Genomic DNA, 25574 nt, shown 5'->3' with positions numbered 1-25574 from the left:
GTGAGAGAGAGGGAGACACAGAATCTGAAGCAGGCTCCAGGCTCTGAACTATCATCACAGAACCCGACGCAGGGCTCGAACCCATGAGCCACAAGATCATGACCTGAGCTGAAGTCAGATGCTTAACTAACTGAGCCACGCAGGTGCCCCTAGGCCTTATCTCTAAATGCACTCACACTGGGAATAAGAGTTTCTACATATGAATTGTGGGGAGCGACATAATTCAGTCTATAACAAGGATCATGTCAGGTCCAATCGTGGGGACCCTATAATACTAACAACTGGGTGGTGACCTGGAAGGCTAAGGAATAGTTAGTTCATCTAGATAATACTAAGACAAGACCTCAGGTCCTAGACATGTGGGATTAGCCAGTGTGCCTTCATCAGTGTATCCTTTCACCTCTAACCCCATGAAAGTGAACCCTGTCAGTCTATTTCTCCTTCTCCTGGAGATGACCTTTGTGATTTCTCCAGATATTATATGAAAATGAACTTCCACAACTTGTGTCTCCTACTTAGAGAGGGAAGTTTTCATAAAGCAAGAAAGCCAGCCCTAAGTATTTTGCCTTATTGCCTTTTGGGCTGTGAGATCCTAATAGACTAATATGGTGGGGCTAGAGGAGACTCAATCAGATCTTGTTTATTAGTTTTAGACTTTTTTTTGGTAGATATCCCCATATACTCTGCCTGTTCCATCCCTCAAATGAAGAAGGCAGAAGAGAGAAGGAAGGAAAAATCCAGATTGATCTGGCTTGAGATCTGAATGGAAGGTAAAGTGGATCCTAGGCTTTGAGAAGGTTGGCTCTAACGCAGAGCTTTTCAACCTTGGCACTAATGACATTTGGGGCCAGACGATAGTTTCTTGTGAAGAGACTGTTCTATACATTCTAGGATATTTAGCAGCATCCCTAGTTTCTACTCACCAAATGCCAGTAGTGTTTTCTGTCATGACAACTAAAAATGTCTCCAGACATTGCTAAATGTCCTTTGGGGACGAAATTGCCCCCGGTTGAGAACCACTGCTCTAAAGGAAAGAAGAGAAATTGAGCAGTATCACAAGAGTGGTATAATGTCCTGTGAAGTGTTGTGTTTTCAAGTTGTTTTGTTTTGCTTTAGGATGGAAGATGCTTGAGTATATTTAAAGTTGGCAGAGTAACTTCTAATTATCCATGGAAGGTTGACTGTAGGTAATTGCCTCCTTGTTCTCCTGAAGCCTCACTAAAATTACAGTGATAATAAAGGGTCAAAAGAGATACACACATACTCAGAAGGATAAAGGAAATAGTAGAATAGACATGAACAAATGAGCAATTTAAATCGATTTTTATTTTTTAAGCCAGAAAGGAGATGGAGTGATTACTGAGGTAGCAGACCAGAGGAAGCCATAACTTAAGTTTCCACAGAAATACGTTTACTTTACCACCCAAGCACCAGAAGGTCAAAGGTAGCTCGGAAAGTATGTGTGATGCACAGAGATAAAAGTGGGGGAATTGATTGAAAGTTTGAAGTTGGAGTGATTCGGTTTACATGCCGTCTCTCCACCTGTGCTCAACCACTTGTACTTGACCAGGGGGTTACTTCCCAAATTCCAATGAGGGGATTGAAGTCCTTCTCCTACTCCTAGAACAAGTGAATCAGTTGGAATAGCTCTAATTTTAAACATATGAGGCTTAGCAGAAGGCTCAGATATGCAAATACAGGATACATAATAATATTCGTACTCTGTGTTGGAACCATAGTTACCTTCTTTATCTGACATCTAGGAATATTGTGTCTGGAATTCATCCCTTCAGGCAGAAATTGGACAGTTATGATAACAACTTCATTAGTCAAGTTGTTGTAAAACTAGAGTGAAAAACATACGCTTCTTTAAAAAAAATAGAAGGTGGGGTGTCTGGGTGGCTCAGTCTGTTAAGTGTCTGACTTTGGCTCAGGTCATGATCTCATGGTTCATGAGATTGAGCCCTGCATCGAGCTCTGTGCTGATAGCTCAGAATCAGCTCAGAGCCTAGAGCCCGCTTCGGTTTCTGTGTCTCCCTTGCTCTCTACCCCTCCCCCACTTGTGCTCTGAATCTGTCTCTCTCTCAAAAATGAATAAACATTAAAAAATAATCATTAAAAAGTAAAAACAATAGAAGTTATTTCTCACTTATGTAAATAGTCCTTAAGACTCTGAAGTTGATGGTATGCTCTGTTCTACACAGTAAACCCCAGACACAAGCTGATGAGATTCTCACATCTCCAACATGTGACTTCCAAGTTTGCTGTGGGCACGGACACCTTGACATAAGGACAAAGAATATGGAGAATGCTTTAGGAGCTTTTGTTAATTTAGGTGGGGAATAGTGCATATCATAAATAAAGTCTGCTGATAGCCATGGGCCACACCTAGATCAGAAGCCTGATATATGTAGTCTTGCTATGTACATCCAGAAAGAATTAGGAACAGGTCTAGGTAAAGAAATAGTTCTTCTGTTTTTCTGACAATATTTTTTAATCAATAAAAAGTGTGAATGGATTGTCACACAATTCATGCTTCCATTGATTCATCAATTTACTTATTTCAAAAAAATGTACTGTACTCTACCTATGTATCAGTTTCTGTGCGAATTCATGGATGAATAGGGCATGATCCCCGTTTTCATTCAACTTGAACTCTGTTGGAGGGGACAGAGAAGTAAACAAACAAACAAATATCATGTTTTCAGATAGCAGGTTCAAGGTAGCGTGGTCAAAGGATAAAGAAAGGCAAGTCGAATAATTTTTTAGATAGGATGGTCAGAAAGGTTGCCATGAGGAAGTGACATTTGAGGAAAGATGAAGTCTGGAAAGGAGAGCATTATGTGGATATATGAACAAAGAATATTCCAGAAAGAAGGGACAGCAAATTTAGAATCCTTGAAGTAGAAACAAGAATGATGTCTTCAAGGGAGCAAAAAGCAAGAGAGAGAATACCAAGAGGAGCCATTGAGGTAAGCAAGGGATGCCTTCTAATCATAAGGTGTTTGAGTTTTCATTTAAATGTGTAGAGAACCACTGAAGGGTTTGAGCAGGGTTATGAAATGATCTGATTTATCTTTTAAAGGCTGATTGTGGCTACTACAATGGGGTAAATGTAGAAAAAGTAGGGATAGAAGAGAACGTCACAGTGATCTGGTCAAGAGCTGACTGAGATTTGGACTGAAGTCATGGCAGAGGTTGACTGAACAAACAGGGCATATTCCACCAGAGAGAGGTTACAGAAATTTCTGGGCTTAGAGAGCTAAAATCGAATTTAAAGCATAAAAAAAAGACTGTAAGAAAGATTTCCACTGGAAAATGGATTTGATAGATTATCTGATATGTTTATATGTCATTTAGATTGTTTTCATCAAAGATGTACTCCCATTGTACTTAATACACTTGTTTGCATTTCAAAGCAAAAGAAGAATACAATTCTTTTAGTGAGTTAGGACTGTGAATTATATTTTGTCCATCTCCTGATAAATTTTATTTTTATCAGGTGAAGAAGATGTCTTTAAAAAATGGTATTGGTGATCATTGTGGGATCAATGTCAACTCTATAGAGCTTGGGTGCCAAGCATCAGTAACTGTATTTGTTATATTTCACAAATGATTCCTTAATATAATCCATCCTCAATTTAGCTTAGGAGCCACAGAGAAAAAAAATGTTCTATTTAAAATTTATTTCCATAGGTGAATTGGCCTCGTTACAATTGAAATAATGGTATGTAGACATCTCAAAAAGGTATCTGTGGATTAAAGATGTTTATTCAACAATGCGCTGGTAAGGAATTCTGAAAAATAAATCAAAGGTAGATACTTATGAAGTGACCTGAAACTTTCTTGAGTTGGAATAAAATTATAACCTATAATTATAAAAAACCTTGAAAAGATTAGAGGCAATTATGGCTTCTGTCATTCATGGGATTCCTTATATCTAAATTCACCAATCTAAATCTATACTGAAATTTGATGGCAAACATAAAGCAAAATTCTCAAAATTTAATAAATCTCTTATCTCAGTCTCTGAATATGTTGCTAGTGAATGTACAGAAGACCCAAATCATAACTGAAGGTAGTTGAGCAAAAATAGCTTTTAAATGAAATTCCTGCATTTAGCCATTTTTATTTAAAGAACTCAGAAAATTACAAATAATTTTTAGGGCTCCTATTGTATTATCCATTCTGTAGACAAAACCATAATAATGCTACCATGAGTATGTAAATTCTAATACCACTACTAGAACGAATACATGTTTGGTTAGCCCCTAGACATTAGGCATCATCTGAGGCAGATCTCAGCAGAACAGGGAAGCATTACACTGAGTTTTGGTCATCTGTTTTGAATAACTTCTAATTTAATTTGACTTCACCAAAACAACATTTCAATCCTGTCATTAGCAAGAAAAAGAGACAAATATAACACAGAACAACATCTGTGGAATTCTTGATAGTGGTTAAGAGACTTACTTAAAATTCTAAACTATACAAAAATTAAGATCGTAGAAATAATAGAAGTCACAGAGAAACAATATGTGTGCAACAAAATTTATTCAAATCTTTTCGCCTTGCTAGTGTTTTGGTGTTTAATAATGATGCTGTTCTACCCAGGCTTTCTCTGTCTCAGAAATGTCTACTTCTCAACAATTGTTTCTTTCATTTCCTCTGTATTAAACTAATTGATAGACACTATTTGTGTGTACCTACAATATATGTACATCTGGGAGTAAGAGTCAGTTATTCACCTTTTGAAAATTTTTTCACAAGCTTTATAATTATAATAATATATAAAATTAATATTTAAGTTGTCAAAGTTGTATAGGATAATGATATGCAAATAGGAAATTATAAACTAAGAATTGTTCATATGTAATAGTATATTTAATTGGCTTTATTGCTTATGGAATGAGATGAGACTTATCTGGGAAAGATAATAGATTATAGTACATTTCCTGTAGTACTGATAAACCTGTGCATTTGGAAGACGTGTTAAACGCATCTGCTAATAACCAAATATGAAATAATGGGATGTGGCAATATCCTCTTAAGTAAAAACAAAACAGAACACTTCTCGATGGAAGCTGTAAAATGTTAGGTCATTAAATAATTTGTTAAAATATTTCACTAGTAAAATAATCTATTAAGGGAGATTAAAATAAGTAGGATCTGGAGCGCCTGGGTGGCTCAGTCAGTTAGGTGTCCAACTTCGGCTCAGGTCATGATCTCATGGTTCGTGAGTTAGAGCCCTGTGTCAGGCTCCGTGCTGACAACTAGGAGCCTGCTTTGGATTCTCTGTCTCCCTGTCTCTCTGCCCCTCCCCTACTCGTTCTCTCCCTCTCTCTCTCTCTCAAAATAAATAAACTTTGAAAAAAAATAGGATCTCTTTTTGAAGATCATGTACCTCTACTTTAATGAAACAGATAAAGTTAAATGTTATCAGAAAGGTTTAGTTGATCTCCTTATATTTGCCATAGAATATATTCAGTTGTTTGTGGAGATACGTGTGGAGAGAATAGCAGTGTTGTAAACTCTAGCAAGGTGGCCAGCTTCAGATGGTCAGTGCAATGATGAACGTATCAGTGGTTCTCTATGTTGGCTGCACATTAGAATTGGCTGTGCCTGCTATGATTTGTAAAGACCAATTGCCTGGGTTCCACCCCCAGGGATTCTGACTTAATTGGATTGGGAACCCGCCAAGACAAATATGTTTTGTATGCTGGGTTAGTCACTGGCAAGTAGCTACTTTTAATAACCCCAGTTTTTAAAGAAAAAAAATAAAAATTAAAAAAAGCCCTTAAATCATACAAAATTGGAAAACTTCTGACATAGTTTAACAAGGTGTACAGAGTTAGAATACAGATCTGTTAAATCTATTAAATATTTTTTACTTATGGAAATATGCAAATTGTTAAAAAGAAAACCATATGTATCTTTTATACTGTTAGCTAAAACGATCACATCAAAGCTTTTATAATATGTTTATAAGAAATTTATGTGATACGTAAAGTTAAAAACCTCCCAAATGCCCCCCTTTCAAATATATGGTTAATTTTTTTTTTTATTTTGCTTTCTTAAATATTTTACCTGCTCCAAAAACCAACTACTTGAACTGACCCAATTCTCTTGCCATAATTTTACCTTTCTCCATGTAAAGTTATCTTTGAAGGTAATTGTACAGATGAGTCCCGGAAGGTTTCCTGAACTGTTTCCCCACTTTGCCCATCAAATGAGGCTCAATTACACTCAACAGGAGGAATAGGTATGTGTGTGGTTTGGTGCCCAAGCAAACAATACTTAAGACATCAATTGCTCCCTTGGCTTGGGCAAATGGTGGGCAAAAGTATGCAAAATAGCTATCAGCTTTCAGTGAATTGGGAGACCTAGCATTTGCTCAGTCACCTTGTCATTTACCTATTTCCAGAGTCACTAGATGATGATAATGTGTTTAAAGAGCCAAGCCTCTAACCTTTTTCTGTAAATCAGATTCTCAACAGAGAGGTTAAGATGGGTCTATCAAAATCACGTGAATATATGTATTCATTTTTTTTTAAGACAAACTCAAAGTCCCTTTTAGCAAACACCTTCTTCATCCTTAAATATGTCACCCTTGTTCTTAGCTAAATTGTAAGGGTTAAGATGGTCACAACTACATCAAATCATTTAAATCACTCTATGCATTCTGGTATTCTGGTGATAAGATATTTTAATAGGAGCTCTGAATGCACTTTCCTGTATAAAAAGTAGGTTTCAGATTTAGATAGTGTCTTTATTCTAATCATCACTTGACCTCAGTGAACCCTCGTCCTTTATTGCAGTAATGGAGAAAATAGTATCTGCCATTTAGGACTGGTTTAAAAACTGAATAAATAACATATATGAAATATTAGGTCCACAACAGTTACTTAAAATGCATTAGTTCTCATCACTTTCACTTCCCCCCAAATTCTAGAGAAATGTAAAGAGAAGCCCCTGAACCTGGACATGAGTGCAATAGGACCTACTCTTAAGTCTTACAGGAAAGCAGAATCACATAAGTTGAAAGGTCTGCTTACACATCATTGGTGACTGGTTCCATTTCTCATAGTAGGAATCAAAAGCATAGTTTGAGCAAGAGTTCACGCCTTCTGTCTGTTTGCCATTTAGAAAAAGTGTTCTAGGGTTGCCTGGGTGGCTCAGTCAGTTAAAGATCCAACCTTGGCCCAGGTCATGATCTTCTGGTTCATGGGATCAAGCACTGCGTCGGGCTCCGTGCTGACAGCTCAGAGCCTGGAGCCTGCTTCGGATTCTGTGTCCCCCTCTCTCTGTTCCCCTCCCCTGATTATGCTCTCTCTCTCTCTCTCTCTCTCTCAAAAATAAATAAACATTTAAAAATTCAAAAAAGAAAATAAAAAAGGAAAATGTTCTTGACACCAAAATCTACATTTTTTAATGTTTATTTATTTTGAGAGAGAGAGAGGAGAGCAAGTGCATGTGCAAGTTGGGGAGGGGCAGAAAAAGAGGGGAGAGAGAAAGAGAATCCCAAGCAGACTGCACAACCAGGGCAGAGCCCCAGGCAGGGCTCGAAACCACGAACCATGAGATCATGATCTGAACCGAAATCAAGAGTTAGTTGGTCGCTTAACCAACTCAACCACCCAGGTGCCCCTCTAGTTTTTTAGATAGATGATTGATAGATAGATAGATAGATAGATAGATAGATAGATAGATAGATAATAGAGAGACAGAGAGAGAGAGACAGAGAGAGAGATAAGTATATCTAAATCACCTTTTATTGCTACCCTGAATCTAAATCTCCTTCCCTCTTTCCAAAGAATCCTTACCACAAGCCTAATTTAAACCTTCCAATCCATTTTAAGTGCCATATACATACACATTTGGTACATGTATGTGTGCATACTGATAGGTAATGTTATTGTTTTTGTGTGTGTTTGCATATTTATATTACATAAATATGTTCAACCTTCATCTATCATTCCACATGTTAATGTTAAACTCAGTATTACATTTTGAAATATCTTTTATGGATTGAATTGACTGCTTGTATTTGCTGTATACTATTCCATTTTACATGTACTAAATTTTATTTATGCACTTATCTAATTATGAGGATTTAACTTGTTTATTATTAAAGGTTATACTCCTGACAATATGCTTATACGATACAGTTCTCCTGGTTCACATGTAGGGAAATTTCTCAATAATATAAAATCATAAATAGAATTGGTAGGTCATTCAATGAGCTATGGACTCTATGTTATTATTTCATTGTCTTTGAAAATTTGTTACAAGTAAATTTGAATTACACTTCTTTGTAATATGTAAAACTTAGATTTCTGTTTTACTGAATTTAGTAAAATATCACCCTAAGATTCCTGTGGATAGTAACATATACTTCAGAAATAATGGGAATCATCTTGAATCTTTACTGTGTTTTCTAACTCCATTCACAAGGTCATACATAATTTTTTGACTTTATCTCTAACAATGATGATACATCCTTATACTTTGACTTTGGAAAGCAATACATGCAATTATGTTTCAAGGTTAAGTGTATGAGATTCTTCAGCCTATTTCAAAATAGAGATTGGAAATCTAAGAACAGATTAATGTTTCTAAGCATGCACAAGGCCTATAACATTGAAAAAAAAGTCAACTTCCATGTTTATTCAGTTTAGAAACCATCAGGCTTTATATCTTAGTTGAAATATTAAAATTATACTGAGCCCCAGTTTGCTCATTATTCTTAATATTTAATATTTTAGTATATCTTTATCCAATTTGGTCTTCAAGCCACTGAGGATATACTATATTCTGTTCCAGTGCCAAGATCTCAGTACCATATACGTATTCCTAGGATGTGGTCACTGGCCTTCATGAAACGTACTGTTAAAAGGAGAAGAAGGATGTGTTTATAAATAAAGTCAGGGAGGATATACAGATAACTTCAAAAAAAAAAAGTACTTATTATAGGTGGAGTATGAAATTATCCTGAATAGGCAAAAGCAGATGAGAGCTTTGCAAGGCCTATCCCACACTCTTCCTTTATGGGTGAGGTCCTTAGTCTCTAACGGATGCAAAAGCTGGTATACAAGTCTCCTGGGACAGGAAGTACATGTAAAAAAAGAGTTCTTTATTAAAGTGCCAGCTGAGATTTAAACAAAACAAAACAAAAACTAGCTCCAAGGTGCCAATTTATAGTTTGGCATTTTAGGGAAGGAATCATAACAGTGGTGATCACAGTGTTTTTTCCATGAAATCCAAAGGAGATTTAAAGACTGTTAATATCTTGTCTTAGCTACCTGTTTTTGGAATCTTAAGTTAAAACAATACAGTCTTATGCTTCTGTGTTCTTATGTTTGAAAATTTGAAATTATTCTCTTGATGAGTAGATCATATCAGTTGAAGTGAATCATAGTTATAAGGGGATCAGGTTTCCATAGTCTTTCTATCATTCAGATCACCAGATTACAGTTTCAGGAAGTGAGATCACTCTTTACCTTAATATTCCAGAAGCTACTGAATGGTATTGGTGCTCATATACCAGACGGATTGGTAGACACTCTGTTAATGCAAACGTATTTTGCATTCGTTTATCGTCAAGAAAGGAAAAGAGCAATTTACTTTAAGTGCCCATGAACAACCAATGGAAGGCCATATGACATTTTTGAATACCAAATGAAGTTACTTTGAACCATCATATTTTCTTTTTTTTTCCTTTTTTAAAAAAATTTATTTACTATGTGAGAGAGAGCACGCACAAGCATGAGTTGGGAAGGACAGAGAGAGAGGGAGAGAGAGAGAATCCCAAACAAGCTCTGCACTATCAATGCATAACCCCATGTGGGGCTCAAACCCATGAACCCGTGATATCTGAGCTGAAATCAATCGTCGGACACTTAACTGACTGAGGCACCCAGGCTCCCTGAACCATAATATTTTAATGAATAGCAAATGATTCTATAATGGGAGCACCCTAAACATTATTTTGATTAATTCTGTTATACTGTGAGTGTTTATCCACAGTAGCTGTATATTGTATGCCATGGAGCTAATCTTGTGATTTTCCAACTAGATTATGAGATATAGTTCTATGCTATGAGGTTGTGATTGCAAAGCTAATATTTCTGTGCACATTTGATTCAAACTCTAGGAAACAAAGGACATTTATATAGCAGGATTGAGTAGATTGAACATATCCCAGCATTTCTAGAACTCTGACAACAGTGCAGTGTAATTTTATATTGCTTACTACCTTGGTCCTTCAACCATTCTGTACTGATTGTAGATAACATTGATTTTCCTATTTTTTTCTTCCATTTAGTAGGACCTGTTGCCTCACACTTACCTGCACTTATGTCTGAGCCCTCTAAATGTGCTTCTTTTGATCTCAGTGATGTATGAAGTTTCCATGAATGGTAGCAGTCTATGCCTAATAACTATCCACACAAGTGCTGTTTTAAAAGTTAGTTATTAAGTGTCATGACAGATATTAAATATATTATTTGAATGCTCCATTTATTTTTTGCTATTCAATCAAGAAAAAAAATTACTATAGTAAAATTCAAAATAGATGCCGTAACAAGAATTTAACTGAAAAATTTCAACTGCTTTGACTCTTAAATGTACTAGTTATATTAAGAGCATGATTATTCAACTTACTGTAGTTTGCTTCATATGGAATGACAATAATCCTGTTTAATACCACCTGACAAAGTATCTACTAATGTTAAAATGAACTTTCTACGTCTATCTTATGTGCCAATGAAGATCTTGCCCAAGCAAGAAATCCAGGCATAATTTATTAGCTGCAGACTTTAGCAGCAGTACCCAGTGACCATGAAAACAGAGGATGCCAACAAGATCAGAAAATATAAAGATATATGCCAAATTTGGTTGTCTAATGTGTTATTTGCAAGGAAAAGCCTTAAGATAATGAGTTTTCAGCCTTGTAAATCTCAATGTAGAAAAACCCCATTATAATGTTACTTCTAAGTATTCTGTTCCATGGCATATGATCAAAGGAGAAAAATATCGTGAAATACTAGATTTTGGTGAGAAACATAAATTTTTAAAAAAGCACAAATAATTAAGTTATTAAATTTAGGGTGCAAACTAAAAACATCTAAAATATCATGTCATAGAAGCACTAGTGCGTCTCAGTCGGTTAAGCGTCCAACCTCGGCTCAGGTCATGATTTCATGGTTCGTGAGTTCAAGCCCCACATTGGGCTCTGTGCTGACAGCTTAGAACCTGGATCCTGCTTCGGATTCTGTGTCTCCCTTTCTGTCTGCCTCTTCCCTGCTTGCGCTTTGTCTCTCTGTCTCTCAAAAATAAAATATTAAAAATAAAATAAAATATCAGGCTTTAGAGAATTTTGGTATCTGTTTAAATGGAATAGGGCATATTACAATAATAACTTTTGAATTTATGGTTTTTTAAAATTATATATATGAATATACATATATAGAATTTACACATATACATATGTGTAAATATGTACATATATAATATACACATATATACACATATATACATATATATACACATATATACATATATATATAACATATACATGTATACCTTTATCTACAAATGGATATAGATAGTATTTTATTTTACTTTATTTTATTTTATTATTATTATTATTATTATTATTATTATTATTATTATTTTCACTTCTCCTTTCCAATCTAGAAGCCATTGACCTCATTTTTCTTGCCTTATTGTACTGGCTAGACACCTCAGAATGGATATCCTTGCTTTGCTCCCGATCTTGGGAGGAAAGCACTCATACTATTAAGTATAACGTTAAGTGTGTGTTTTTCTTTCTTTTTTTTCCTTTTTTTATATTAAATATAATTTATTGTCAAAATGGTTTCCATACAACACCCAGTGCTCATCCCAACATGTGCCCTCCTCAATGCCCATCACCCACTTTCCCCTCTCCCCCACTCCCCATCAACCCTTAGTTTGTTCTCAGTATTTAAGAGTCTCTTATGGTTTGCCTCCTTCCCTCTCTGTAACTTTTTTTCCCCCTTCCCCTCCCCCATGGTTTTATTTAGCATGGAGGCAGATAACTACTGAGCAGTTGCATTTATATTTGTTCATATCAATCCATAAAATGTGAACGCTAAAAAGAGTAATATACATACAAGAGATATTTGCTCAGCCTATGCCCATGAGGATGTTGTTGATTTTGTTTTAAAATAGTGTTTTATGGACTTTATTCAACCAGGTAAAGGATAGCAGAATTAACTATCCTGCTGAGTCAGGGACAAAGTGAAAATCAAGGTCATTTTTCAGCCTGTGTTTCCTAGCATGTCAATTACTCTTTTTGCTTTGACACAAAGCAGTCAGAGCTTTAGTGCACAGCCCGGGATTGTGGGCACCCACTCAGTCGTAGCCTCCAGGCTGCTGTCTGGAAAGCTGTCTCTCTTTTACCGTTTGTAGTCAATACAACCATGAGCAATTTTTAATTAGAGAATGAAATATTTAAATTTAAATTGCTCCCAATTGTTTTTATTTTACCAGAAATGTGTTTTTTTTAAAGTCTAGAAATCAAAAAGCCACATTTTTATTCTCTCCCAAAGTTAGCATTTATCAATGAATAAATAACATTATGTGTTCTTATTTGCAGCCTCTAACAAAATAGAACTTTAAGGTCAGATGACAGTAGTAACTGTGAGCATCTCTCGAGTATTATTATCTGTCAGGCTCTGTTTTAAGAGCTTGAGCTATACATATATATATTGATTTAATATTGATTAAATGTTTGATATTCATATATTATATATCATATATATTTATATAATTAATATTTAATTTTGATTATAGCGTATATTATGATATACATATTAATTGATAAGTTGTATTATCAACTGTAATTTAAACTTCCAAACAGCACTTAGAGGTAGTCATGATTAGAATCTCTATTTTGCATATGAGGTCAATAAACAACAGAGGAATTATTGTAACTCGTTTAAGTCATGTAGCTGCTTAAGTGGTGGATTTGAGCCACCATCTTTCTCACACTAGAAGCCAGGCTCCCCCTCCTACGGGACTTGCGTCTTCATTTCCCCAGGAACAACAACAAAAACCCCCTGAAACACTAATTAATGAGCTCAGGTGAGCAGTGTGAAAGAACAGCCCACAGCCGCCGTTGGGGATTATAGGTTACATTTAGGATCCCACAACAATTTGCAGGTGTTTTTCCTTTTTTTTTTCTTTCTGTTCTTTTTTTTTTTTTTTTTTCCCTGGAGGAAAAGTCATTTGTCAATTCTTCCTCACAGCAGGCTTTTGCATTTCAGGTCACAGTGCTTGGCGCACCACAGAGATAAAAAGTCAACTCTAAATTTTCAATTATTGTATTTAAATATATCTGTTCTGCATTCCACTAGAATCCCAACCTCGTAGTGAATTATAGAGGAGCTTTTTACTAGAGGGGGGAAAACCCACCTCAATCTTGTATTAGTATAGTGTTTCCTGTTTACTTTGTTTCAGGGTTTCACAGTAGGTTACATCAGGGAAGGGAACGTTTTGTCCCTCTCCTCATTTCCATTCAAAACTTCTAACCCGTAATAACACTAGAGGAATTTAGTGATTCTAAGCTAAATTACCATCAAGAGGGATGATTGTGGGGGCACATTGCAGATTCTAAAGTGAGTTTACTAAGGTTTAAGATCTTGCTCACCTACACAAGCTGTCTCACCTGTGGCGAACTGCTTAGTGTCTTTGTGCCTCAGTTTCCCCATCCCATGTAAAACTGGAATAATAGTATCTGCCCCTATGGGTTCCTAGGTAGATTAATGAGCTAATTCATGTGCTGTATTCTGGCATTTAGTAGACTTTTTTTTATTAGGGCTCATTGTCATTATCAACCTCAACATCATCATCATCATCCAGTTCTTTTCGCTCACTTTTGTGCATACGATCCCTTTTTCTTTAGAAATAAGAAAGAAGCTTCAAATAATTATTATAGTCAGCCTCCTTAACATAAAAGAGTGATTTGATATCAAAATTACAATTATTTTTCAATTAAAAATATAATACCCCTTTACCAAAACTTTAACATTGATAGTTAAAGGATGCCCTGGCCTTTGAATTTAGAAATTAAATTTGTTCTCTAAACTGATTAGAGTTTTAAAAATGGCAGAGTGGGGATTGCTTCTTTCATTTTGTGGTTAACACAAATAAGGGTTCCCTAGGAGCAAAAGACATCCTCTAAAACTACCATCATTCGAGAGGTTTGAACTGCCTTAATAAGAGCTGACACATTAATTAATTCAAACCTTACCTCTTGCTTTTAACTCCTGGCATACAGAGCTCAAGACATAAGTTTGCCTCTAAGTTGTCAGTGCTATTTAAGAATCCCGTGTTTAACAGTCAAAACTCTGGCATCATCTTCTGGATATTTTACATTTGGATCATATCAAACCAGTGAACTGCCGATGGGGTTGTGAGCTTGCTTGGATGCCAACCCATGACAGTCTACCCACATGCTACCCTTTCAAGCAAATATGATGTATTAAGTGCTCTCTGATGTTTTAGAGTAGATTGATTTAATTTCTACAAGAACAATTAGAAAAATGAAATCAGTTTAATATATTCAAATCCAGGTTTGATGCTATTGGGCATTTGACATTTAAAACAAGAGAAGGGCACCTACGTGGCTCAGTCGGTTAAGCATCCAACTTCGGCTAAGGTCATGATCTCACAGTTTGTGGGTTCAAGCCCGCATTGGGCTCTGTGCTGACAGCTTAGAGCCTGGAGACTGCTTTAGATTCTGTATCTGCCCATCCCCCACTCACACTCTGTCTCTATCTCTCAAAAATAAATAAATGTTAAAAAAAAATTAAAACAACAAGAGAAAAGGAGTCTGGCAGATTTTTTTTTTTTTTACATAAATTGCCCCCTCTCTCAGAGAACAGTAACACTAACACCCTCCATCTGGGTTACCAAATCAGAAAACAAGGCATGTACTTTTTCCTAATTGTCTATAACTAACCCAGCAACAAATTGTAGCAATTGGACATCCTGAGTATCGTCATAATTGTAACTTCTTTTCAACTGCACTGGTATCATTATTCTATTCCGTAGTGTCACCATGTCATACCTGGATCCTTGTAAAAGCCTCCTGTAGGTGTCCCCACCATCACTGCTGTCCCTTCCAGTCAGTTCTCCACAAGGTAGCTTATGATCCTTAGAAAACACATCTGTTTTTAACCTTCCCACCTCCATTCTCTTCTGTTTGGACCCACTGTTCATGCTGCTCCCATTCCTGCTTTTAAAGGTTCCTCAAAACCTGCTCCATGCCTACATTTCCATTGCCTACTCTACTTGGACTAGATTGCTCTATTAGTTTTTATGTTGCTTCCTGCCACAGTGCTCTTGCCAAGAGCAAACCCTTCCATTCCTCTGTGTCTAGAAAACTCCTAACCACTCTTTGGAACTAAGCTCCATCACCACTTCCGCGCCTTCCCTGGCCAACCCCGATCAGATCACATCCCACTGTTAAATGTTCTTACAGCATCATAAGTCTTCACATGAAAGTGTCTAATGCAGTTGTGCTTTTTCACTGAATTAAGTGACTATTTCAATAGCCTCACTGTACAGTAGGCTGCTGAATCTTTGAAAGCAAGAGCCAGGAATTATTATTGGTTTTTACTCACCTCTTTTCCTGTAGTTCCTCACACCTGGTGTAAAATACAAATTCAAGGGGCATCTGGGAGTCTTAGTCGGTTAAGCGTCCAACTCTTGATCTCAGGTCAGGTCTTGATCTCAGGGTCATGAGTTCAAGCCCCACATGGGGTTCTACACTGAGTGTGAAGCTTACTTAAAAATAAAAGAATAAAACACAAATTCAGTGACTGCTTTTTAACTGATTGACAAAGTGAGGGGAAAGATGAAATTTTCCTCTTTGTCTGCTATAGAGCTCTCAGGTTACAAACGTTAGCAAAGGATGATAATTTATCATCCTCCTTATTCGTGGAAAGTAGTAAGCAGTAGTTATCTTTATATTTTCTCCACTTCCCATTTAAGATGGAGTTTACACTGTATTCATGCTTGAATCCCATCATGCAGGGTAGTGATTCTCACATGGCAGACATTGAGGATGTATTAGGTGAATAAACAAATAGATATTATAGGAACTTCCTAATTTTCTAAGAGTAACATTAAAATAGAACTTTATAATTATTTGTGCCAGGTAGTGGAGTATAATATTAATCGTCCTGCTCTGAGTGTTATGTCTAAGAGAAACCCTGAACACTTTGCAAACTTCTACCCTCCAGGAGCTGTTATCCTGATTCCAGGGAAGGGAGCCATGTGAAACAAAGGCTCAAGTCCAAGTTGGTGATAGCTCTAATTAGACCACATAATCACTCAATTACATAACCATGAAGGCATGCCATGCTTCTAAATCTGTAATAGCAATGTATCCATTACAATCGGATCCAGAGAAAATTGAAACTGTAGTGCTATTTGTTGAGAGGCAGAAGTTATGAGAAAAACTAGTCGGAACATTTTTTTTAAAGAACATGCTTACTGTAAGAGTGTTCCAAAATTTAATTCTCAATCAGACTATAATGTAAGTATAAGAAACAAAAAGTACAGGTCAAAGGATGATCAGAGATGAGGCAAATCATTCTGAAGGCGGTGCAGAGCTATAGAAGGAGAAAACAAGAGTGAGACATGCCCGAAATTACCTTCTGGAGAGGCAGTCTGGGTGCCAGAGTGGAAAATGTATCAGAAGGTTAGAAGAATTTTTTTTTAATGTCGAGATAACACAAAGTGAGCTATAGATTTAGTGCAATCACTATCAAAAATCAACTGGCATTACTCACAAAATTAAAAAAAAAAAACATTCTAAAAGTTGTGTGAACCACAAAAGACCCTGAATATCCAAAGCAATCTGGAGAAACAAGGATGAAACTATAGATATCACACTTCCTGATTTCAAACTATATTACAAAGTGATAGTGATCAAAAAATATGGTATTGACATAAAAACAACACATAGATTGATAGAACAGAGAGTTCAAAAATAAACACATGCATATATAGTCAATAAATTTTTGACAAAATTGCCAAGAATACACAATGGGAAAAGGATAATCTCTTTGTTAAATGGTGTTTGGAAAACTGGACAGCCAAAGGCAAAAAGGGAAGGGAAAGAAAGGGAAGGGAAGGAAGGGAAGGTAAAGAAATGGGAAGGGAAGGGAAGGGAAGGGAAGGGAAGGGAAGGAAAGGAAGAAGGAAGGAAAGTAGGAAGGAAGGAAAGAAAAAGGGAAAAAGGAAGGAAGAGAGAAAGGGAAGAAACTGGACCCCTTTTCTAAAACCATACATAAAAATCATCTCAAAATGGATTAAAGACTTGAACATAAGACCTGAATGCCAAACTCATAGAAGCAGAAAGTAGAGAAGTCGTTGCCAGAAGCTGGGGGTGGTAGAAATAGAACTCAGTAAAAAGGTACAAACTTTCTGCTATAAGGTATGAAGGTTTGAAGATCTAATGTATAACATGGTGTCTAAAGCTGATAATACTGTATTGTATGAACAGAGTTTTCTAGAGAGTAGAATGTAAATGTTCTCATCAAAAAAAAGGAAGTAAACATATGAGGTAGTGTATGTGTGAATTAACTTAAGAGGAGGAATCTTTTCAGGATGTATACCTGTATAATATCACATTGTACACTTTAAACATCTTACAATGTTATTAGTCAGTTATACCTCAGTAAAGCAGGTAGGGGCGGGGAGGGGAGGAGAAGCAGTTCACTCTGAAGAGGTGTATAAGCCTACTTTATGAATCAAGGGAGAGAAATGATGAGAATCAGAAGGAAGGATTTTGAGCTGGGGTGAAGGGGATCAAGCAATCTTTAAGTGATAAAATTAATAGAACACGGTTTGTGGTTGGATGTACAGCTTTCTGCCTTGGTCAGCTGGGTGGACAGTTGTCCCCTTCACTTGGATGTCAACTGAAGCAGAAAACACCATGAACAGTGGAGTGGTTGAGATGTGTTCTGCTTGAGATGCTTCCTTACAGACGGATAAAAAAGCCCTCCTCATGTGTTCCCCCAGGAGCTCATACTTATGCATCTTGTTGCAATGTGTGCTTTTTATTGTAACTCTCATTTCACAAACGTGAATTATTTGAAGAATTCACTCACTGTTTTCCAAGTGTAGAATAGAGTGCTTTGCATATAGTAGGCATTCAGTAAATACTTTTTTAACAACTGGAGGAACGCCACTCTTTGAATGATGTGGCATGCGGATAGGAAATCATGAAACTTAAGGCCAAGATTAGGACTGGAAAGAGTCTTGTTGTTTTTTCTTTCTAACTCATCAGCAGGTAAATGTTCATTACAGGCAATTATGAAAGTTCAGGAATTTTTTCAGAAATGGAAAAAGAAATAGTTGAGTTGGAGAATAACAACCAAAAAATAGTAAATAGGGAAATTTGAGTTGGGGATGTTAATTGGAAAAGTAGGCTGAAAAGGAAAGTCATAAGTAAATACATAGCCACTTCGAAATCTGCATTTTAGCTTAAAAATAGAGTGTATTTTTATTTGCCAAACTTTTGAAGTGGGGTCAAGGCCTTTTCTAGTGAAATTTTATTTTTTTTTCACTGAAACCACGCTTAGAAAGGCAGTGTTTATCATTTCCAAATTTAATGTCTTTAAAATAAAGTAAAAATTTTTAAATATTCTGGAGCAATCTGTGTGGAAAATTAAAAATTCTTTATATTCTCCCTGAAAGTTTCATTTCACAGTTCCTATGCTCACCCAATTTGGCATGCTGCTTTCTTTTTGCATTTATTTCTACTTTATTTCTCAAAGCTTGCAGCATTGATACACACACGAACGCACGCCCACATCATGTGTTTTTTGAGGCAATATTTAATTAAGTTACATAATTACTAGGACAAATGCCACTAACTTGAACAAGTTGGTTACAAACAAAACTGAAGCTTGGTAAGCATTCAACCTGGTCAGTAGGAGTAGAAATGTGCAGGTGCATTAGAAACTTGCATATTTGCCAACTAGCAGTAAAATCCAGTTGTACCAGAAAAAGGGACAACTTGGACAATTCAAGTCACTTAAGTGGATCTTGGTTAAGAGGGTTTCTACTGTTTTTTAAATGTTATTTCATTGACCTGAGATGGAGGAAGTGAAATTAAAGTACACGTCTTAAGCAGAGGGCAAAGGAAGCCAGGAGCTATAGTGAGCTGATATAAGGGAAAACAAACAAACAAGCATTTAATGTACGGTTCAGTGGGATCTTCTTAATACAGACTAGCACATGCAAAGAATAGAATTGTTTTAGGGCTTTATTTGGTGCACTTATGGCCAAAAATTCCAAAAATTCAGAATGATGTTTAAAAAAATTAAAATTCTCCTTTTCTTTTCCATATCCCATTTTTCAAAGCTTTTTCTTATCTTTTCAAAAAGAACTTGTAAAAGCCTATTATTTTTTTTTTTCTTCCAAGTTTTCATTTAAATTCAAGTTAGTTGGCATATAGTGTAATATTGGTTTCAGGAGTAGAAGTTAGTGATTCACCATTTGCATATAACACCCAGTGCTCATCACAAGTGCCCTCCTTGGTGTCCACCCCCCCACCGAACACCCCTCCAGCAACCCTCAGTTTGCTTTGTATAATTAAAAGCCTCTTATGATTCGGCCCCCTCTGTTTTTATCTTTTTTTTTCTGTTTCCTGCCCCTATGTTCATCTATTTCCTTCTTAAATTCCACATATCAGTGAAATCATATGTCATTTGTCTCTCTCTGACTGACTTATTTCACTTAGCATAATACACTCTAGTTCCATCCACATTGTTACAAATGGAAATATTTCATTATTTTTCATGTTGAGTAATATTCCATTGTGTATATGTATATATACATGTGTGTGTATGTGTGTGTGTGTGTGTGTGTGTGTGTGTGTGTGTGTGTGTATCACATCTTTTTATCCACTCATCAGGCCAATGGACACTTGGGCTATTTCCATAATTTGGCTATTGTTGATAAGACTGCTATAAACATTGTGCCCCTTTGAGTCAGTATTTTTGTATCCTTTGGATAAACACCTAGTAGTACAATTGCTGGGTCATAGAGGAATTCTATTTTTGTCTCTCTGAGGAGCCTCCATACTGTTTTCCAGAGTGGCTGCATCAGCAGAAGTGTTCCCCTTTCTCCGCATCCTCGCTGACATCCGTTGTTTCCTAAGTCATTAATTCTGTCCATTTTGACAAGGGTGAAGTGGTATCTTACCATGGTTTTGATTTGTATTTCCCTGATGATGTTAAGCATTTTTTCATGTGTCTATAAGCCATTTGTATGTCATTAGCCATTTGGAGAAATGTCTGTTTATGTCTTCTGCCCATTTCTTAACTAGATTACTTACTTTTTGGGTGTGGAGTTTGGTAAGTTCTTCATAGATTTTGGATGCTAGCCCTTTATCCAATATATCAGTTACAAATATCTTCTCCCATTCCATAGGTTGCCTTTTAGTTTTGTTGTTTATTTCCTTTGCTATGCAGAAGCTTTTTATCTTGATGAAGTCCCAATAGTTCATTTTTGCTTTTGTTTCCTTTGCCTCTGGAGACGTGTCTAGTAAGAAGTGGCTATGGCCAAGGTCAAAGAGGCTGCTGTCTGTGTTCTCCTCTAGGATTTTGATGGTTTCCTGTCTCAGGTTTAGCTCTTTCATATATTTTGAATTTATTTTTGTGTATAGTATAAGAAAGTGGTCTAGTTTCATTCTTCTGCATGTCATTGTCCAATTTTCCCGACACCATTTGTTGAAGAGATTGTGCTTTTTTCCACCAGATATTCTTTCCTGCTTTGTCAAAGATTAGTTGGCCATATCATTATGGGTCTATTTCTGGGTGCTCTATTCTGTTCCATTGATTTATGTGTCTCTTTTTGTGCCGGTACCATACTGTCTTGGTGATTACAGCTTTGCAGTACGGCTTGAAGTGCAGAATTGTGGTGCTACCCACTTTGTTTTTCTTTTGCAACATTACTTTGGTTATTCAGGGTACTTTCTGGTTCCTTACAAATTTTAGGAGTATTTGTTCCAACTCTGCGAAAAATGCTGGTGTCATTTTGATAGGGATTCCATTGTATGTGTAGATCACTTTGGGTAGTATCAGCATTTTAACAAATTTGTTCTTCCAATCCATGAGCATGGTACATTTTTCCATTTATTTGTATGTTCTTCAATTTCTTTCATAAGTGTTCTATAGTTTTCAGAATATAGATCTCTTACCTCTTTCATTAAGTTTATTCCTAGGCATCTTAATGGTTTTTTGTGCAATCGTAAATGGGACTGATTCCTTCATTTCTCTTTCTGCTGCTTCATTATAGGTGTCAGAAATGCCACAGATTTCTGTACATTGCTTTTATACCCTGCGACTTCGCTGAATTCAGGTTTCAGTTCTACCAATTTTTTAGTGGACTCTATTGGGTTTTCTGCATAGAATATCAAGTTGCCTGAAAAAGAGTGAAAGGTTGAATTCTTCCTTGCTAATTTGAATGTCTTATTTCTTTTTGTTGTCTGATTGCTGAGGCTAGGACTTCCAGTACTATGCTGAACAACAGAGGTAAGAGTGGACATCCCTGTCATGTTCTTGACCTTGAGGATATTAGCTGTGGGTCTTTTGTATATGGCCTTTATGATCTTGAGGTATGTTCATTCTAGCCCCACTTTCTTGAGTGTTTTTATTAAGAAAGGATGTTGTATTTTGTAAAATGCTTTTTTTTTGCATCTATTGAGAGAATTATATGGTTTTTATCCTTTCTTATATTAATAGGTATATCATGTTGATTGATTTGCAGGTATTGAACCACCTCTGCAAGCCCAGGAATAAATCCCACTTGATTCTTGTGAATAATTATTTTAATGTACTGTTGGATTTGACTGACTACTATCTTGTTGAGAATTTTTGCATCCATGTTCATTAGGGATATTAGTCTGTAATTCTTTCTAGTGGGGTCTTTGGTTTTGGAATCAAGGTAATGCTGGCCTTGTAGAATGAGTTTGCAAGTTTTCCTTCCATTTCTATTTTTTGGAACAGTTCAGAGAATAGGTATTATCTCTTCTTTATTTTTGGTAGAATTTCCCTGGGAAGCCATCTGGCCCTGGACTCTTGTTTATTGGGAGAGTTTTGATTACTGATTCAACTTCTTTGCTGTTATGGGTCTGTTCAAATTTTCTATTTCTTCCTGTTTATTTTTGATAGTTTATATGTTTCTAGAAATTTATCCATTTCTTGCAGATTTCCCAATTTGTTGGCATATAATCTCTCATAGTATTCTTTTAAAATTGTTTGTATTTCTGCGTTGTTGGTTGTGATCTCTCCTCCTTTATTTTTTGTTTTATTTATTTGGGTCCTGTAGCTTTTCTTTTTTGCTAAGTCTGGCTAGAGGTTTATCAATTTTGTTAATTCTTTCAAAGAACCAGTTCCTAGTTTCATTGATTTGTTCTATCATTTTTAAAAAATTTCTGTATCATTTATTTCTACTCTAATCTATATGATTTCCCTTCTTCTGCTGGCTTTGGGCTTTATTTGCTGTTCTTTTTCTAGCTCCTTTAGATGTAAGGTTAGGTTGTATATTTAAGACTGTTCTTGCTTCTTGAGTAAGGCCTATATTACTATTTATTTCCCTCTTATCACCAACTTCACTGCATCCCAGAGGTTTTGGACTGTTGTGTTTTTATTTTCATTTGCTTCCATGTATTTTTTTTATTTCTTCCTTAATTTTCTGGTTAACCTATTCATTCTTCAGTAAGATGTTCTTTAACCCCCATGTATTTGTAGTATTTCCAATTTTTTTCTTGTGGTTGACTTCAAGTTTCATAGCATTGTGGTCTGAAAATATGCGTAGTGTGATCTCTGTCTTTTTGTACTGGTTGAGGCCTGATTTGTGACCCAGTACGTTATCTGTTCTGGAAAATGTTCCATGTGCAGTCAAAAAGTGTGTATTCTGCTGCTTTAGGGTGAGATTCTCAGAATACATCTGTCAAGTCCATCTGGTCCAGTGTATCACTGAAAACCACTGTTTCTTTATTGATCTTCTGCTTAGATGACCTGCCCATTGTTGTAAGTGGGGTGTTAAAGTCCCCTACTATTATTGTAATATTATCAATGAGTTTCTTTAAGTTTGTTATGAATTGATTTATATATTTGGCTTTTTCCAAGTTGGGGGCATAAATATTTACAGTTGTTAGATCTTGTTTGAAAGACCCCTTTATTATGATATAGTGCCCTTCATCTCTTATTACAGTCTTTGACTTAAAATCTAAGGCATTGTAAGTATGGCTACTCCAGCTTTCTTTTGATATCATTTAACATGATAAATAGTTGTCCAATCCCTCACTTTCAATCTGGAGCTGTCTCTGGGTAAAAAGAGTCTCTTATAAGCAGCATATAGATGGGGCTTTTTTTTTTTTTAATCTACTCCGATATCTTATGTCTTTTGATTAGAATACTTAGTCCATTTACATTCAAAGTAATTATTGATAGATATGAATTTAGTACCCTTGTATTTCCTGTAAAGTCACTGTTCCTGTAGATAGTTTCCTTTTCTTTCTAGTCTTTGTGCTTTTGGTTTCTTTTTCCCACTCAAAAGGTCCCCTTTAATATTTCTTGCAGAGCAGTTTGGTGTTCATGAACTCCTTTAGTTTTTGCTTGTTTTGGAAACTATTTATCTCTCCTTCTATTCTGAATGACAGCGTTACTGGATAAAGTATTTTCAACTGCATATTTTTCCCATTTATTACATTGAATATTTCCTGCCACTCTCTTCTGGCCTGCCAGGTTTCTATGGACGGGTTCTTCTGCTAACCTTCTGTCTACCCTTGTAGGTTAAGGACTTTTTGTCCCTAGCTGCTTTGAGAATTCTCTCTTTATCTTTGTATTTTGCAAGTTTCACTATGATATGTCTAGGTGTTGATTTGTTTTTGTTGATCTTAAGGGAAGTTCCCTGTGCCTCTTGGACTTGAATGCCTGTATCTGTTCCCAGATAATTCTCAGCTATAATTTGTTCAAATAAACCTTCTGCCCCTTTTTCCTATGCAAAAGTCTATTTGTATATATATTTATATCTTCTTATGACTCTATATCTCCTTTACATTTAAAAAAAGTGTAATTAACATGCAATATTTTATTAGTTTCAGGTTCACCATAGTGATTTAATATTTTTAGACATTATAAAATGATCCCGTTATAAGTCTAGTTACACTTTGCCACCATCCAAAGTTATTAAAATGTTACTGCCTATATTCCCTATGCTGTACATTATATCCCTATAACTTCTTTAATATAATTGGAAATTATGTGTCTGTTTTCAATTGGAATTTTATGTAGGAAATCTCAGTAAAGATAGATAAGTTGTTGGTAGTTACAAAGGTCTTTATAGCTCTATGGTACTCCAATGTTTACATATAGTATAATTCCTTTAACCAATTTCTCATTGATAGGGAACATTTCTGTTTTCCATGTTTTCCATGGTCAATTCTGGTTTATACATGATACCCTTGCATCATCGTTAACAGCTCTTCATTCATTCTCAGGATTGTCCTAGTTCAGATGATAAATTACATGGTCACCCACCTACATATAAATTGTTAATTTCTATATTATTATTATTAGTCACAATTACTGAAATACATTTTTTAACCTTTCACACTTGTGAGAGTATTTCTGAGAAAAACAATTGTAACTTGAACTTCTGGATCAGAGAGTTGTGCCTTTTTAATTTTTGTGAATATTACAAATTACCTTTTAGGAAGTCCATACCAATGTATACTTTTAAGAGCAAAACTGTAAATCCCAGAGGAATATTAATTAAATATAAGTAATTACCATGTCCTCCATGACCTGGCACTTCCCTACTTCTCTGATCCCATCAGATACTATCCTCTCTATTCATTTTGCCATTACCACCCTGTTGTCAATGGGTGAAGAATACCTCTGCCTCAGGACATTCGCACTTGCTATCCTATCTGCCTGGGACACTCTGACCCAAATGTTTATGTAACTTGCTGTCCCGCTTAATTTAAGCTTCTGTTTTATAGAGGTATGTGCTGATCACCTTATGAAAAAAATATTGTTCTATCAATCACCACCCATTCTTTGATTCTGATGTATTTCTTTTTATCAATGTGTTACATATAATTCTGTATTTGTTCTCCTTATAAAAATTAACTTCCTGAGCCAAAGGCATCTTCTATCTTGTTTCCTGCTATTTTCTCATTGCCTAGAAATGTGCTTGGCATGTGGATGAAACTCAGTAAATATGTGTTATCAAGTGAATAAATAAAAAGTGTAAGATTGTACTTGTTTCCCACACCAGATATCATCAAATATTATTATCTTTTGCCAATTTGATAACAACGATATCTTGTAATTATAATTTGCTTATCTTCAATCATGAGTAGATTGTGCAATTTAGTGTATTAAAGTGATTTTAATTTATTTTGTTCTGTAAGTTTTCTCTGCAGATATTTTGTTAGCCAGAATACTTGAGTTAGTGACCAGAATTTAAAGCAAGACCAAGAAGCATGGTTGTGTGAC

The sequence above is a fragment of the Panthera onca genome, chromosome D4 (assembly GCF_046562875.1).
Source record: "Panthera onca isolate mPanOnc1 chromosome D4, mPanOnc1 haplotype 2, whole genome shotgun sequence".
NCBI classification, from domain to species: domain Eukaryota; kingdom Metazoa; phylum Chordata; class Mammalia; order Carnivora; family Felidae; genus Panthera; species Panthera onca.
Note: the sequence above shows the minus strand (reverse complement) of the source record.